We start from the raw sequence: 13,749 nt of genomic DNA on the forward strand, positions 1-13,749 counted from the left end.
GAATTAGAACTGTGAATTCTGCCAAACACAGATATACAAGAAAGCCTTGTGACACAGGAATCCTGCCCCTTCTCTGCCATCTTGTCTCCGGCCAGAGCTGAAGAGATAGAGAAGGAGTTTCTGGAAAGGCTGGACGAGATCATTCAGCAGTCTGACAGGGATTGGGAGAAGATCAAGCGCTTGGGATCCTGCGAATGTGAAGAGATCATGGAGTCTGTCTTTGTGCCCCTGGCCCGGCACTGCATGGCGATGGGAGAATACGCCAGAGGCTTGTATTACTTGTTGGAGTGTGCAGCGGCTTACTTACATCTGTCAAACAACTACATGGTGACCTGCTTTGCTTCCTTGATCCCATGCGAGTTCATGTCCTTTCCCTTGGTCTCCCTTTTACTTCTCACCATACTAGCAGGCTACCCCAGATTTCATCTAGGAACACAAGTGCTTTGGTTCTTTCAGACTGGTAGTGTTAGGCCCTACATTTTCCTTGCCTCTCCTTCCTACTTTGCTAGAGACCCTGAGCTGTGGCGCAGGATTTTAATGTCACAGACATAGCACATGAGAGACTACAAGCATACATACAGTTTAATATTATTACCCTTTTTGACCTGAGCTTTAAGTCAAAATTTGGGATCCTGTGGGTTGTTTCTGTTAGAAGGAAAAACTAAGTCAGGCATTTCATTGATGCAATCCTCTTGATTTACAAGGAATGTACATAAAGTTCTGTTTCCCTGAACACTGTAGGACTCAAACAGCTGGAGACAGTTAATTGCTCACAGATCCAAGCTTCTTTCGAGACAGCACTCTGCCCCAATGCTCTCGTTCTTGCACCTTTTTCTCAGGGTCATGCTACAAGTCCTTCTGTGGCTCTCCTGGCTTTCTTCTGCCTTCTCTGGGTCTTTCTGTGGTGTTTCTCACACCCACACACGCCTGTGCAGTCCAGTCAATCCCAAGCCCTATGTTTGTTATCAGACTCCCAGGAAACTGCTTAGGTCACATGGATCAACTCCTGCTCCAGCTTTGCCCGTGGCCTGTGTTTTGTGGGGAGGCTCCTGTTGCTTTGACTGTCTGTTCCAGAAAAGAGCTGAGTGCCTTACACATTTGTCCGGAGTGAAGGCCAGCTATCACATGCACCAGCCTCAAGGCGGTTTCACCCAACCCCCCAGTATAGTGAATATAGTAGTGGGAGGGGAGTGAGGAATGTTTAAAGGCATGGTGGTTTAGGGCACTAGCCCCAGTCCTCTAGAGGCTGGGGCACAGGGGGTGGGGTGGGGAGGATAAGGAGATCATTAGGGACATGATTTTGGGAGGCCCATCGTAGTCTCTGGGTGACATTTAGTCATATGACAAAAATCATCATATGAATTAGCAATCTCTACCATGGAGAGCTCATGGGAGAGATAGGGTGCTTCTAGTCAGAATTAGAGTATGTTACCGAGCTGTGGAAAGTGCCCACAACTGGAATAGCCTGGAGGAGGCGGTACGCAGGTCAGGAGTAAGGTGCATTGGCAGGGCTGTGTGGGAGGTGAGGGGGGGTTGAAGGGTGACTGGGACTCAGTGCCATCAGTCCTTCAGTACTACATTTCCTCCATACATTCAGCCAAAGAAACCCATGGGCATTATGTCCCAGCTCTACAGGCAGCTCCTGGGTTACTCCAAGGGGAAAGAAAGCAATGTTGCTGTTCTAGACAGAGTGAAGAGAGCTCCCTTTGCTTTGTGGCTTGATTCACCCCTGTGTGAGCACAGCTAGGGTGGCGAAGAGACAGGATGCACAGCCGTAGCTCCGTGATTCAGTGCCATGTTGCCCTGGCGTGCGATAGTTGCATGGGGGCAACCCTAGCTTAGGCTTCCACCAGTGGAAGATCAGGCATAATGCTTTGCCATGACCCCATTCTGCTCACATCTTGCCCTCAGAACACTCCCTCCTTCCTCTGCCACAGGGTGTGGGAGGAGGGGGGCAGGAGACACATTGCTGCCTCCACTTGTGCAGAGGGGATTCTCCACTGGCCATTTCCTGCTGCTTGCAGTGGCCGTAGCAGACCAGAGAATCCAGCCGTTTCTCTTCAGCTGGTGGTGGGGTTGGAGAAAGTGTGCGGCACAGATGGTCACCTACCCTTCTCTGTGGTTTGCTTTGCTTAAGGCCTTTTGCAATTTGAATACAGCAGAGAATCTGATCAAATTGGTGGACTTCAGAGTGACTGTAATTAACCAGTTTGAGGAAGCTACCTTCTACAGCCTGAAGGGTGAGGTAAAGAGACAGCAAGACATAGAGGAACCTCTTTATATATCTGGTTGGGGCCATCTATGGAAGATGATTGCAGGTTTCCTGTGTCTCCCTCCTATGTCCGTACAACCTCATCCGAAACTAAAAGTCCAAACTACTGGATGGGCTCGCATGCCCCCTTTGCCTTAGGTGGGGCCACTGAGTTGTCTCTCACAGCTATCTTAAATGAGGAGTGGAGGACACAACAGTTTCAATGAGATTTAACCCAACCCACTCTCTACTCCCCACCTCCGCCCTTGGCTCCAGCATTGATGTCATACTAGAAAATGGCAGCTGAGAGCCCCACCATTTCGGAACATGCAGTTGACTGATAACAAACGGTCTTTGTCTCACTCTCGCTTCCCCTCTGCAGGGCTGTTATAACATGGGCCAAATGAATTTGGCAAAGAAATTTATCAGGAAGGCTTTGATTTTATTAAACAGAAGATTCCCATTTACCTTGATTGGAGTCTTTTTTAAGATTCTGATGGAAGTGTCAAAGCACGCATCTCACCAGAAGAAGCAGCAATTCTTGTGTAGTCGCAGTAAAGGGTAGGAAGTAGAACTGGAGTAAAACCAAGTTGGGTGGATTTTACTTTAGTCTCTGGTTGTCATTTAGACCTCGATCCTGCAAACACTTAAGCACATGCTTAATTTGAAGCATGTAACTTGCATGCTTCAAATTAAGCATGTGAAGAGTGGGGGTTTTAAAAAATGGTGTTTACACACTTTAGGGAAGAGGGAATTACAGATACGTGCATTCCCAATGGTACAGTACTTTAAAGCAAGGCATTTATTTTGGAAAACAGGAATCGATTGCAAAGAAATGCATTTGCTTTTGAGAATATTTTTATACTCCCTGCTACTGCTGAAGGCATTATTTCCAAATGTTGGCCTGTCCTTGCTAACCAGCCTCGTCATGGGAATGCTCATATTTCAGTCTGGGAACAGTGCTTCAATTTACCCGTTTGTGATAAAAACGGGTGCAACATATGTAAACAAGTTTTAAGGTTTTTATTTGCACTATAAATAATCTACTTGAACAGTGCCAATGCTTTAACAGAATGTATTCTACTGCATGGCTGCGTAATGTGTTTACGAGCATTCTTTTAGGTTGTGGAGCAAGAAGTCATCATCTTAGTGGTTCGGGGATGTCCTAGGTGAAGGGGCACCTGAGATTAGGAGAAGCTCTTTTGGGAGCCATGGGATTTGGGGCCAACGGGGGCAGAGGGAGCAAGGAAAAGCATCTGGTGTTATGGAAAGACCCTTTGGGCCGTGCAGGATAGTGTTGTTGGGGATTCAAGCAGAGAGAGAGAGATGAGGCAGTGGGGGTATCAGCATGAGGGGCTGGAGGTACACAGGAAGGGGAGATATCAGAGTGGTGTGTATAATGGGGGAGGTGCTGTGGAGCGGGAAACTGGGGGAGATGAGGGAACCCCAGTGGAGGGAGGCAGTGGTGGAACAGCAGGGGAGGGGTTGGTGGCAGAGGTCAGTGAGGCAGCCCGGGGTACGAGGCGGTGAGGGTTAAGGCAGTGGAAAGGAGGAAGTGCAGAGGTGAAGGGTTAAGGTAGGAGGGGAGAATGGGAGCCTGAAGATGGGGTGCTTGGGGGTGAAGGTGAGGTAGTGAGGACAGGTAGAAGTGATGGACAGTCCAGCAGGGGGATTTCAGGAGTGGGGAAAAAAGTGAGCAGGAAAAGGCTGGATTCCAGGAGGGGTAGGTGAGGCCCTGAGGGGTGGGATGACGGAGTTTGGGTTGAGGCACCAGGGGGGAGTCAGGCTGTCTCACCTCTCCCCCAGGAATCCCCAACGTACCTCATCATATTCCCCTGCTGCTGCCACCCTCCTCCTCTGCTCACCTTCTTCCCCATCTCTGCTGGAACCCCCTTCCTGCTGCCGCAACACCCCCCTCCCCCCATTACATTCACCTCTTACAGCCACTGGTGGGGGAGATGGACAGAGTAATTCTCTGCCACGAAGCCACCCTCCTTCCTGGATCACCAAAATGTCCTAGCACAACTGCCTTTCATCCGATACCCCTCAATAAAACACCCAACACCTACTTTGGCCTCCCCCTACAGTGTCCCCAGTGGCAGGCTCCCAGCCTACACTGCAGCAGTCTCCAGATGGTGAGCTGAGTTTTCACCCTCCTTCCCGCTCCAGGCTTCTCTCCATGTGAAATCCGTCCAGACTCCCCAATAGCCCTCTTGTTCTCTCTGCCCCAAACAGCCTCCCACCCCAGTCTCTTTCCTCTCCCCCAGCCCTTCCGGCTTCTCTTTCCTTCCCCGAAGATCACCAGTCTCTCAAGCTTTTCTTCACAACATGAACCTTGTTCTTTTGAAATAATAAATGGCAGCCAAGGTTCTCCTGTGATCCCATGACTCCAGGAGCTGGGGCTTTAGGAAAAATGCCATCTATCATGAGAGTTGACAGCATGGCTTTCCCCATATCCCCCTCACAGCTATCCCCTCTGATGCTCCCCATAACTGTGCCCCCCCATGCTTGCGGGATGGTGGGGGAGAAGTGTCTGACCCAGCCAATGGTGCTCCCTCATGCCCTGGCCAAGCCCCTCCTGCTCCCCTCTGCTGACAGAGCAACCCCTGCTGGCACAGGGCTACAATTGCTAATCCCCCCTGTCTGGAGCCTAAAAGCTGATCTGTAGTGGCCATGGAAGGGGGGAGGGTTCTCAGCATTGCTGCATAAAGCAGCCTCAGGTTCTTCTGTGCTGCTCCCTTCTGCAGCCAGCCAAAGTGGGGGAGCAGATGTCTCCCTTCCTTCCCAATGCCCACAAGTACCCTGAACCTCCCTGCTGCTACATCCACCTCCCCCACAATGCCACCCCTCTGTTGACTGACCCTCCCCCAACTAGTACCCCATCATCCGATTGCTACTTCTTCCTTTCCCCTTTCCTGCCCCTGGAATCCTCCATGCCTCCTCTCCTAGGAGGAGGAAGAAATGTCCAGTTCAGGATCCCGCCTCCTCCTCCTCCCACCGCTGCTCTCTGTTTAATTAGTAGCAATAGTGAGATCTTTGTGCTGCTGTGATCTGCTCTGGCTAAAGATGTGTCTCTTGTGTGACAGGGAGAAGAAATTAGCTTTCCTGTACCAGCAGGGCCGCTGCCTTTCCTTATTGTGGCAACTTTTCAGCCTGGACACTGCTACAAACAGCAAGAAGTTCTGTCACCTGGCAGCACTCATGAAGGTGAACTCAGCAGAGGAATCGGATGATGAGAGCCAGGTGGGTCCACCTTCGCCACTGGGAACCCTCTCCTCCTGCCCCCAAAGAAGAGGAAGTAACTAGCAGCACTGGAAATAACTGTGGTGACAGGACACACCCTGCCCCAAGGGTTATGGAGCAGATGTCCGATTTCAACAAACAATGGGTTGACCTGTAAAAGCTTGCTTTGGATAATCATCCCAATGTTCTGATGTTTTTCTGAACCTCATTCACACTGTCTAAGCCTCTGGGGCTGGAAATCTCATGGAAAACCAGCTTTCTTGTCAGATTTCCAGCATGCCTTGCTTCTTTCTGTCTTGGCTGGTAAAACATGCCCATGGTCTTCCTTGTCATGTTGCAGCACTTCTGCCTCTGGTAAGAACTAGGGAGGCAGAGATGTGGTGAAATGACAAACAATTAAAGTTCACTGAGCTTTTTAAGCCTCCCAAAAGAGTTGATCTGAGGTTCAGTTTCATTTTTTTTATTGTAACAGTTTAGGTTGGTTCTGATTTTTAAGCTATTGCTAATTTCATGTACACTAGTTTATATTCTGTGCCTGTACAACACCTAGCACAGGGGGGGAATCCTGACTGGAGCCTTTAGACATGAGCATAATAAATGTTAATATTAATAATCCTATTTTTTTTTAATGGTCAGTGTTGTAAGAGAAAAAGGAACAAAGAAATGTGGGGGTTTCTGGTTCATCCATGTGTCCCTTTTGAGCCTATACCAGATAACGATTCAGTCAACAGTTTCAGGCTCTTGTTTTTTCTTGTTTTGAACATTTTAGATCATTTCATCCTATACGGAATTCTCACTCTGCTGCCAGATGATGGGTTACCAAGGTGAATGGATGAAATATGAGCTGATGGCCATCCAGCGTAGCTCTCACCTCCGGGTTATCGGAGGAGGGCTATTAACAACAGTTAAATTAGCACAGTCATTGGCCTATATGAAGCTCTGCTTGGGTAACCTGCCCTTATCTATTCAATTAGGTAAGTCTGCTTTCATCGTATACTGTGAAGAGAAGGTGTCAGTATTAAGGGAGAGACACTTAATACATTTGTTTTCTCCACAGGCTATCGAGCCCATGAAATGTGTGTGCGTCTGAAGAAACCGAAGCTGGACTATCTGGTTCTCTGCAGGCTCTTCAAAGCTCTCTTTCTGAGCATCAGCTATGATGCAAATTTATGTTCCCATATGGATGGGCTAAGGAGAATGGTGTATGGAGAAGAAATCTAATAGGGAACTGTGGGAGGTCGATGGAGACACAAGTATAGTAAATATAAAGAAATCCCAATGACTTCAGTGGGCAAGGCATGTGGTTACAATGACAGAAGACAGACCAATGTCTCTAGGAAGTGTCTCTAGGAAGGACATCATGTTTAAGGCCCTGTATAAAACAATTTTTTTTTTAAAGAAAATTCCCGACAGTTTGCAAGGAATGAATTTGATAAGCACATTTAGTCAATTGTAAGGAAAAATATGTAAAAGATCACGGTTTGGGGGCATTTTCTCGATTTCCATGTCGTCCACAAAAATGTGATTTACACAGGGCCCTATTTATGGTGTCTGACCTCATGGCTGACCAAGGAGGAGATGGAGGGATAATACTGAGCCATACCTAACAGCTCTTAATGTGAATTACTATCGATGATAACAATGTGCCCTTGACAGAAAGAGGTGGGAGGCACATTATGAGGGCGACCAAGGACTTCCCTGGTCTATAGAGCCAGGAAGTGAGGAAGTATGGACAGGCTAAGTTTGGCTTTTTGCTTTGGTTGGCTGGTACTTTTCTTCTGAAGTGAATTTCTTCCTCATGAGGAGGCAGTTTGGATCCCCATACTTGGGATGCGGGTACCTCTGTCACATGGCTCAGAAGTGTCAACTGGAGTCATGTGGCAGCCTTATTTCCTCCCACCCCTGGCAGATTAAAAGACTGGTCTGTCTCTTATTAGATATCAATCTGTAAGAACTCTCTCTGAGCCACAGCAGCTTCCTGAACACACTTGTTCTCACAACTGTTCCTTCTGCTGGGGCATGTTTGTCTGTAGTAATAGGTTGGCCACCTGGCTTCTATATGCACTGCTCCTGGTGCTTTTCCTTGTCAATGACCAGCTGGAAAGGCAATTAGCTATCCACAGTGGACCTTGCAGACACTTATATGCACATAGGGATACTTTGCGCACCTAGGAAGGACCACAGTGGAACGTCTCTATCCACTCAGTGTCCTGTCAGGCATCCTTGAAGCCCTTCTCCATAAACTCGTTGACCAAAGATCCTCGGAGAGAAAAATAGGATAGATATATGAGTGGAATGATGGATGGGAGGATAGAGAATGAGACATGGAGAGAGGAAAGGAAATAAAGGGATAGGGGAGAAACACCTCAGAATAAAATGAGTCGTGCAATAATTCTCCATGATGTCTAGGTACCAAGATTGTGTGCAAGTACTGAGCTGGCTGGAGCAGTTGGCTGTTGTGGAGGAGAGAATCATTGGGATGGCTTGTTTCTTTTCTTACTGTTTAGAACTCTTGCTTTATGCTGGTAAGTACTGGGTAATGAGGACAACAGATAAAGGCGTGCTTTGAAAAGACACTCCTGGACAGGGATGGTTGCCATGTCAAGACTGCCAGAAAATGGTGGCGCCATTCTGGCATCTCGTTTGTGGTTAAACTGCAATTGACATGCTTTTAAAGAAGAGAGCTAAAAGATTTAACAGAAAAGGGGTTGTTGCTCCGATGAAGGGATGTTGATATCTGTGTGAACGTTGACGCTTTTGGGATATTCTCATACAAATCTGGAGCCTTATACTGGGAGGTGGGAGGTTGTAAAGTTGGCCAACAAGGCTAACTGGGGTTCTGCAGACTTCACTCAGCTGGCATGGAGGAATTCCCCTCATCTCTACCCCAATCACCCTGCTCCTTTTAGCCCCCTGGCACTCTGCACATCTAAAGCCTTGTGTACACTTAAAACCTTTGCCAGTATAACTATATCAGTATGGCTGAATTGGCAAAACCCTGCTAATGGAGATGCTGTTATACCAGCAAAAAAATTCTTTTGCTGGTACAGCTTATACCAGTTTTGTGAATTACATAAACTGTACTGGCAAAAGCCCTTTCCCCGCCCAGTATAGCTGCTACGTGCTAGGGCTTTGGCTGGCACAGCTATCTCATTAAAAAAAATCACTCCCCTAACTGACTTAACTAGGCCGGTAAAACATTGAATTGTAGACCTGGCCTAAGGTCTCCAGGACCACAGCTCCCTTCGTACAGACTTCAGCAAGCCCACAAAGTGAGGGGACTGGGTGAGAACAGGGGGCTTGGCTGGGAGATTAGGTGGTCACTTCACACCACCTTACAGTGGGTTTCCTGAGGTCTGCAAGAGGGGAGAACTCCCTTCTGAACCTTTGAATGGCGGTGGGAAACCTTTTTCTTTGACAAGTCTAGCCTCTCTACTGATCTGACTATGCTGTGAGCTCTGCTTCTGCATGGGAAAGGGCTAGAGACTTTCCTTGCAGTGAAAGTCTAGGGCTCCAGCAATCCTTTTACATGCAACACCAATCTAGCCAGTGTCGGAATGTCTGTTCCTTGGAGTATCTGTTAAACATGTTTAATAACGTATTATAGGTTACTCTCACAATCGTGCTCAAAGGCAGTGATCTGCTGAAGCCAATTCTCTTTGGGTTTTTGGTTGTGGTTATCTGTTTTTTTCCCCTACAAAAGTGGCAACAAAGTTGGAAGAATTTGAAACTCTCTTTTTGCTCTATAGTTTAAGGAGGTCCTCTTTCAAAAACACCTTTTAGAAAGAGAGGGATGGATAATGGGACCCAAGTGGCAACCTTCCTTATGGAAGAACTGCTGCTGCTCCACAACATAGGAATTGCTTTGCCCATCCCTGCATTGCATCCATTGTGGAGAACAAATGTAACTCACACACCTCCTGAGCATAGGCGTGCACAGCCCATTTCATTAGGGTGTGCACCCAGTGAGCCCCGTCCTAGCCCCACCCCCACCCTGCCCCCATCCACTCCCTCCTACTTCCCACCCCCTGACTTCCCCCCTCAGAATCTCCAACCCCCCCTGCTCCTTGTCCCCTGACTAACCCCTCCTGGGACCCCTGTCCCTAACTGCCCCCCAGGACCTCACCCCCTATCTAAGCCTCCCTGCTCCTTGTCCCCTGACTGCCCCCCAGGACCCTACCCCCTACCTGTCCCCTGACTGCCCCGACCCTTATCCACACCCCCGCCCCCAGACAGACCCCCAGGACTCCCACGCCTATCCAACCGCTCCCCGCCCCCAGACAGGATCCCCAGAAATCCCGACCCATGCAACCACCCTGCTCCCTGCCTCCCCCAACCCCTCTCCACACCCCTGCCTCCTGACAGCCCCCCCCCAGAACTCCCGACTCATCCAATCTCCCCCAGCTGCTTGTCTCCTGACCACCCCCTCCATAGACCCCCCACCCTAACTGCCCCCTCCTTACTCCCTGTCCCCTGACTGCCCTGACCCCTATCTGCCCCCTGACAGACCCCGGGACTCCCATGCCCCATCCAACCCCCCCTGCTCCCTGACTGCCCCCTCCAGAGACCTCCCCCAACCCCTAGCCACCCCCCCAGGATCCCACCCCCTATCCAACCCACCCTGTCCCCTGACTGCCCCCACCCCTTATCCAAGCCCCCTGGCCCCAGACCCCTTACCATGAGATGAGGCTCCTAGCCTCCCCACGGAGCCAAACACTGCCCCGCGGGAGCGCACAGCCCCGGCCTCCAAAGCACTGCGTGCGCAGCGGCATGGCTCCAGGGGAGGGGGCCCGGGAGCGCAGACCCTGCGGCTTGCCGCGCTGGGAGAGGGGGGCCATTTGCCCACCCCTGCATTAGGGTGTGTCTGGGCACACCCGGCACACCCCATGCGCACGCCTATGCTCCTGAGTGTGGTATTCTGTCCCATCTAGTGGCACCGAGACCGCTTAGAGCGAGAGTATGAGTCTGCTCTACAGCCTTAGCTAACAGGCAGTTGGCTTTTAGCTCATGTGGTAGAGGCTCATGCACTAAGCTCCAGAGGTCTCAGATTCGATCCCAGCTGCTGACAATTGGAGTCTGTCGGTGTTACAGAAACATGGGCAGTTTAAAATGGACTGCATGCTTGGGTGATGATGCTTTCATTTTTTCTGCCCAGTATGGGGTTTCTCCCCTTGCACTAGAGACCACTGATACAGAGCCTGTGACAGCCCCAAGGAGCTCAGTTAAAACTCAAATCTTGCAGCATTTCTTTTAGATTTTTATTGAGATCTGAGGATTTTTTATGCCAGGTGATTCAGCTACTTCCAAGATCCCTCTTGACTATCTTTGTACTTATGGTAGTTTTAGAATAGGGAAATACACCCCCACCAGAAGGGGAAACAGCTTCTCTAATGCAAATTTCTTTTACAGGATTTTCATTTAAGTCATTTAAAGAGTGCCTGGAATTCATACAACGCAATGAAAAAAACTGCATCCTTATGTCTCAGAACAGCATCATGTTGGGGCTGTATTCATCCCTGGCCATTTGGTAATATACAAAGTCTCCTCAAAATTGCTTTGCTGTGTTACTGGTTTAATCTTTATTTTGCCATATGGTGGGTCGGAACTCAGAAACTTAGGGCCGGATTCTGCCATCCGTACTCACGTTGAATAGCTCCTTAGTCCATGAGTCCTGTTGAAATCAGTGTGACTACTTGGCTGATCAGGTACTTCTCAATATGAGTAAGGGTGGCAGAACTGGGCCAGTTCTACTGGGTATTGATGAGCCTTAAGGCCACCTTAGCTGTGGGGGTGGCTGAAAAGTTTTTGTCATCCTGGCACATACCTCGGATGGATAATTTTAGGTCTAGTAAAAACATCTTTATTTTGCATTAAATTATTATAATCGACATCATTGTGCCTAGGAGTCCTAGTCATGAACCAGTACCCTGCTGTGCTCGGCGCTGTACGAACACAGAATAACGAGACAGTCACTGCCCCCAAAGTACAATCCAAGTTGGTGGTAATCATATCTCATGCTTTGCTGCATGCATTAGGAAGAATTCCTCTGCTCATTGTATAGCACTGTGCAGGTAGCTAGATGCAGCATGAGTTTTCCATATATAGATCGGTGCCACTGGCTGGTCCAATAGTCCAATCCGCTACAGCAAATCTTATGTGGATCTCTCTCTTGGTGATCTAGGTTTGCCAGACTTCAGCAGTGGGGCAGCTTCAAGGAGCCTTTTGAAAAGGCCAGAAGGTTGCTGAGGAGAACTAGCGCCTCATTCTTTGCTACCAGTGGATTCTGTAGATTCTTGGAGTGTGAGATCCTTATGCTACGGAAACACATTGAGGAAAAGCCTGAATTGGTCTGGGCGACTCGTAATAAGATGCTAAAGGTGAGAGAGAGAGAAGGAGATGTCCACATTATGTGGAAAGACTGTAAAATGCAATAGATCTGCAAATGGAGGCTGGATATCTCCTGATGGCTGCTAGACATGGAGGGCCTGATCCAAAGCTCATGATGTCAGTGGGAGTCTTTCCACAGGTTTCAATGGGCTTTGAATCAGGCCCACTGGGAGCAGCCATCTATCAAGTTTCCCTGCACACCTCTCTTTCAGACACTGGGCATTATGATAGGTCAGGATGAGCAGACTAGGGGAGTCCAGAGTCGTCGTCTAGTGGTGTGTGGGTGGTCTGGTAACTGGGAGGACAATTGGTATTACAGGCAGTCTGGGGCAACGGTTAGAGTTCTTGCAGGGGGGTCTGGAGCCAGGAGATACAATCGAAGGGTTTGGGTTGGCAAGATAAGTAGGTGCAGTCAGGCAAGGCAGAGTCAGGTGAGACAGTACAGCAGCAAGGCAAGGTCAGGCAAAACAGCAGGGCAGCAAGGTGGTCCAGGCAGTAATGGCCTGCTGCTCAGACAGCTTCCTCTTCCTGTTGAGGTCTTTATATAGTCCAGGTGCCTGGTGAGAATGCTGTCAGTCCAGCCAATCAGGGGCCTAGCTGTTGTAGGGCTGTAGGTCTTTAGCACCAAGGCTGTCAGTCAGGGGTAGTGGTTCAACATGCTGCCATGGCGCAGACACTGGGGATACCTTTTAGGGACCCAATGGACTTGGATTCAATACCAGGGTCCTGACACCTGCAACACTACAGCCCTGTGTATCTACTCAGCTCTACTAGCCTTGGTCTCCTCCCTTGAATTGCCTAGTTCCCTGTTCGGGCCCCTGTAATTGTTTTAATGGCTGTTCAGGTGGTGGTTTGGTTTTGAAATCCCTTCAGTGCTGCACTACAGCTCAGCATGAGCAATAACCAATGCAAAGCCTATTACAAGTGGAGGGGAAGGTTGATCATAATTTTGCTTCTTTCCAGTTGATTCATCCAAAAATTGATGGCAAGAATTGCAAAAACTCTTTTTTCCCCATAATACACTACAATGGAGAGGAGGGGAAATCCCCAGACAAAATGAAGTGCCCCCAAAGCATACATAGACGCTTCTATTTTTGGCATGGAACATGGAAACTGGTCAAAAGTGATGTTCTATATTTGTGTGTGTCCAGCTGTGCAAGGGAGGAGGAGAGAAAGCATTGACATTTTTGCATTGTGCAGCTAGGTTTATTTCTACATTATAGAGTTTGTAGGGGAGACAGAGAAACTTGAATTTGATGCAATGAGAGGCAGGAAGCTAGTGGAAGGATTCAGAAAGTGGGGGCAACCCTTGATCAAACAGCAGTATTTCATTATCATAGCCCTTAAACGATATGTTTCCAGGGCCAGTAATTGATGCACATTTGTGGGGTGAGAGAACCATGACAGATTATTCGGACATTGTGAGGATGCAGAAAAAGATGCTATTAAAGCTGTGACAGATGTCCCCTCGTCCCCATCCCACTCACTTTGCAAGAAACATATCTTTAGGATCCTCTCAGAGTGGCCTCTGGACAGGAGGTAGAAGAGAAATCAGCCACACAGAGTGCACAATTCCCAAAGAGGAATTGTCCTGTAGGTCGGATAAGAGACTATTGCAAAGCCAAGTTAGTGAGTGCTGCCTAAGTGCATGATCAAGACGAGTTCATACAGTCTGAATCTTCCTGGTTTTTATCTCACCCCTGCTACTTTCTATCTCTCTGCAGGTTTCCTGTTTCTTTCTAGCTGGCTTTTCTCCTCAGGCATACTGTATTCCTGCAAAGGGATCTCAAAGCTCTGGGATGTCATCCTGACATGAATCTCAATTGTTCTCTTGTTAGGACTTGGACCAGGTTCTCTCTCGATGCTCC

The 13,749-nt window shown here is 48.7% G+C and overlaps 1 long non-coding RNA gene across 1 annotated transcript; it reads left to right on the forward strand.

The window, feature by feature from the left end:
* Window positions 1–6,275: 6,275 nt before the first annotated feature.
* Window positions 6,276–11,861, forward strand: LOC101933411 (uncharacterized). The gene is made up of 4 exons (XR_010589795.1): window positions 6,276–6,468; window positions 6,552–8,019; window positions 10,904–11,021; window positions 11,676–11,861. It is a non-coding gene; the product is annotated as an uncharacterized LOC101933411 (long non-coding RNA).
* Window positions 11,862–13,749: the final 1,888 nt, after the last annotated feature.

This window comes from Chrysemys picta, chromosome 8 (assembly GCF_011386835.1).
Source record: "Chrysemys picta bellii isolate R12L10 chromosome 8, ASM1138683v2, whole genome shotgun sequence".
Taxonomy (NCBI): domain Eukaryota; kingdom Metazoa; phylum Chordata; order Testudines; family Emydidae; genus Chrysemys; species Chrysemys picta.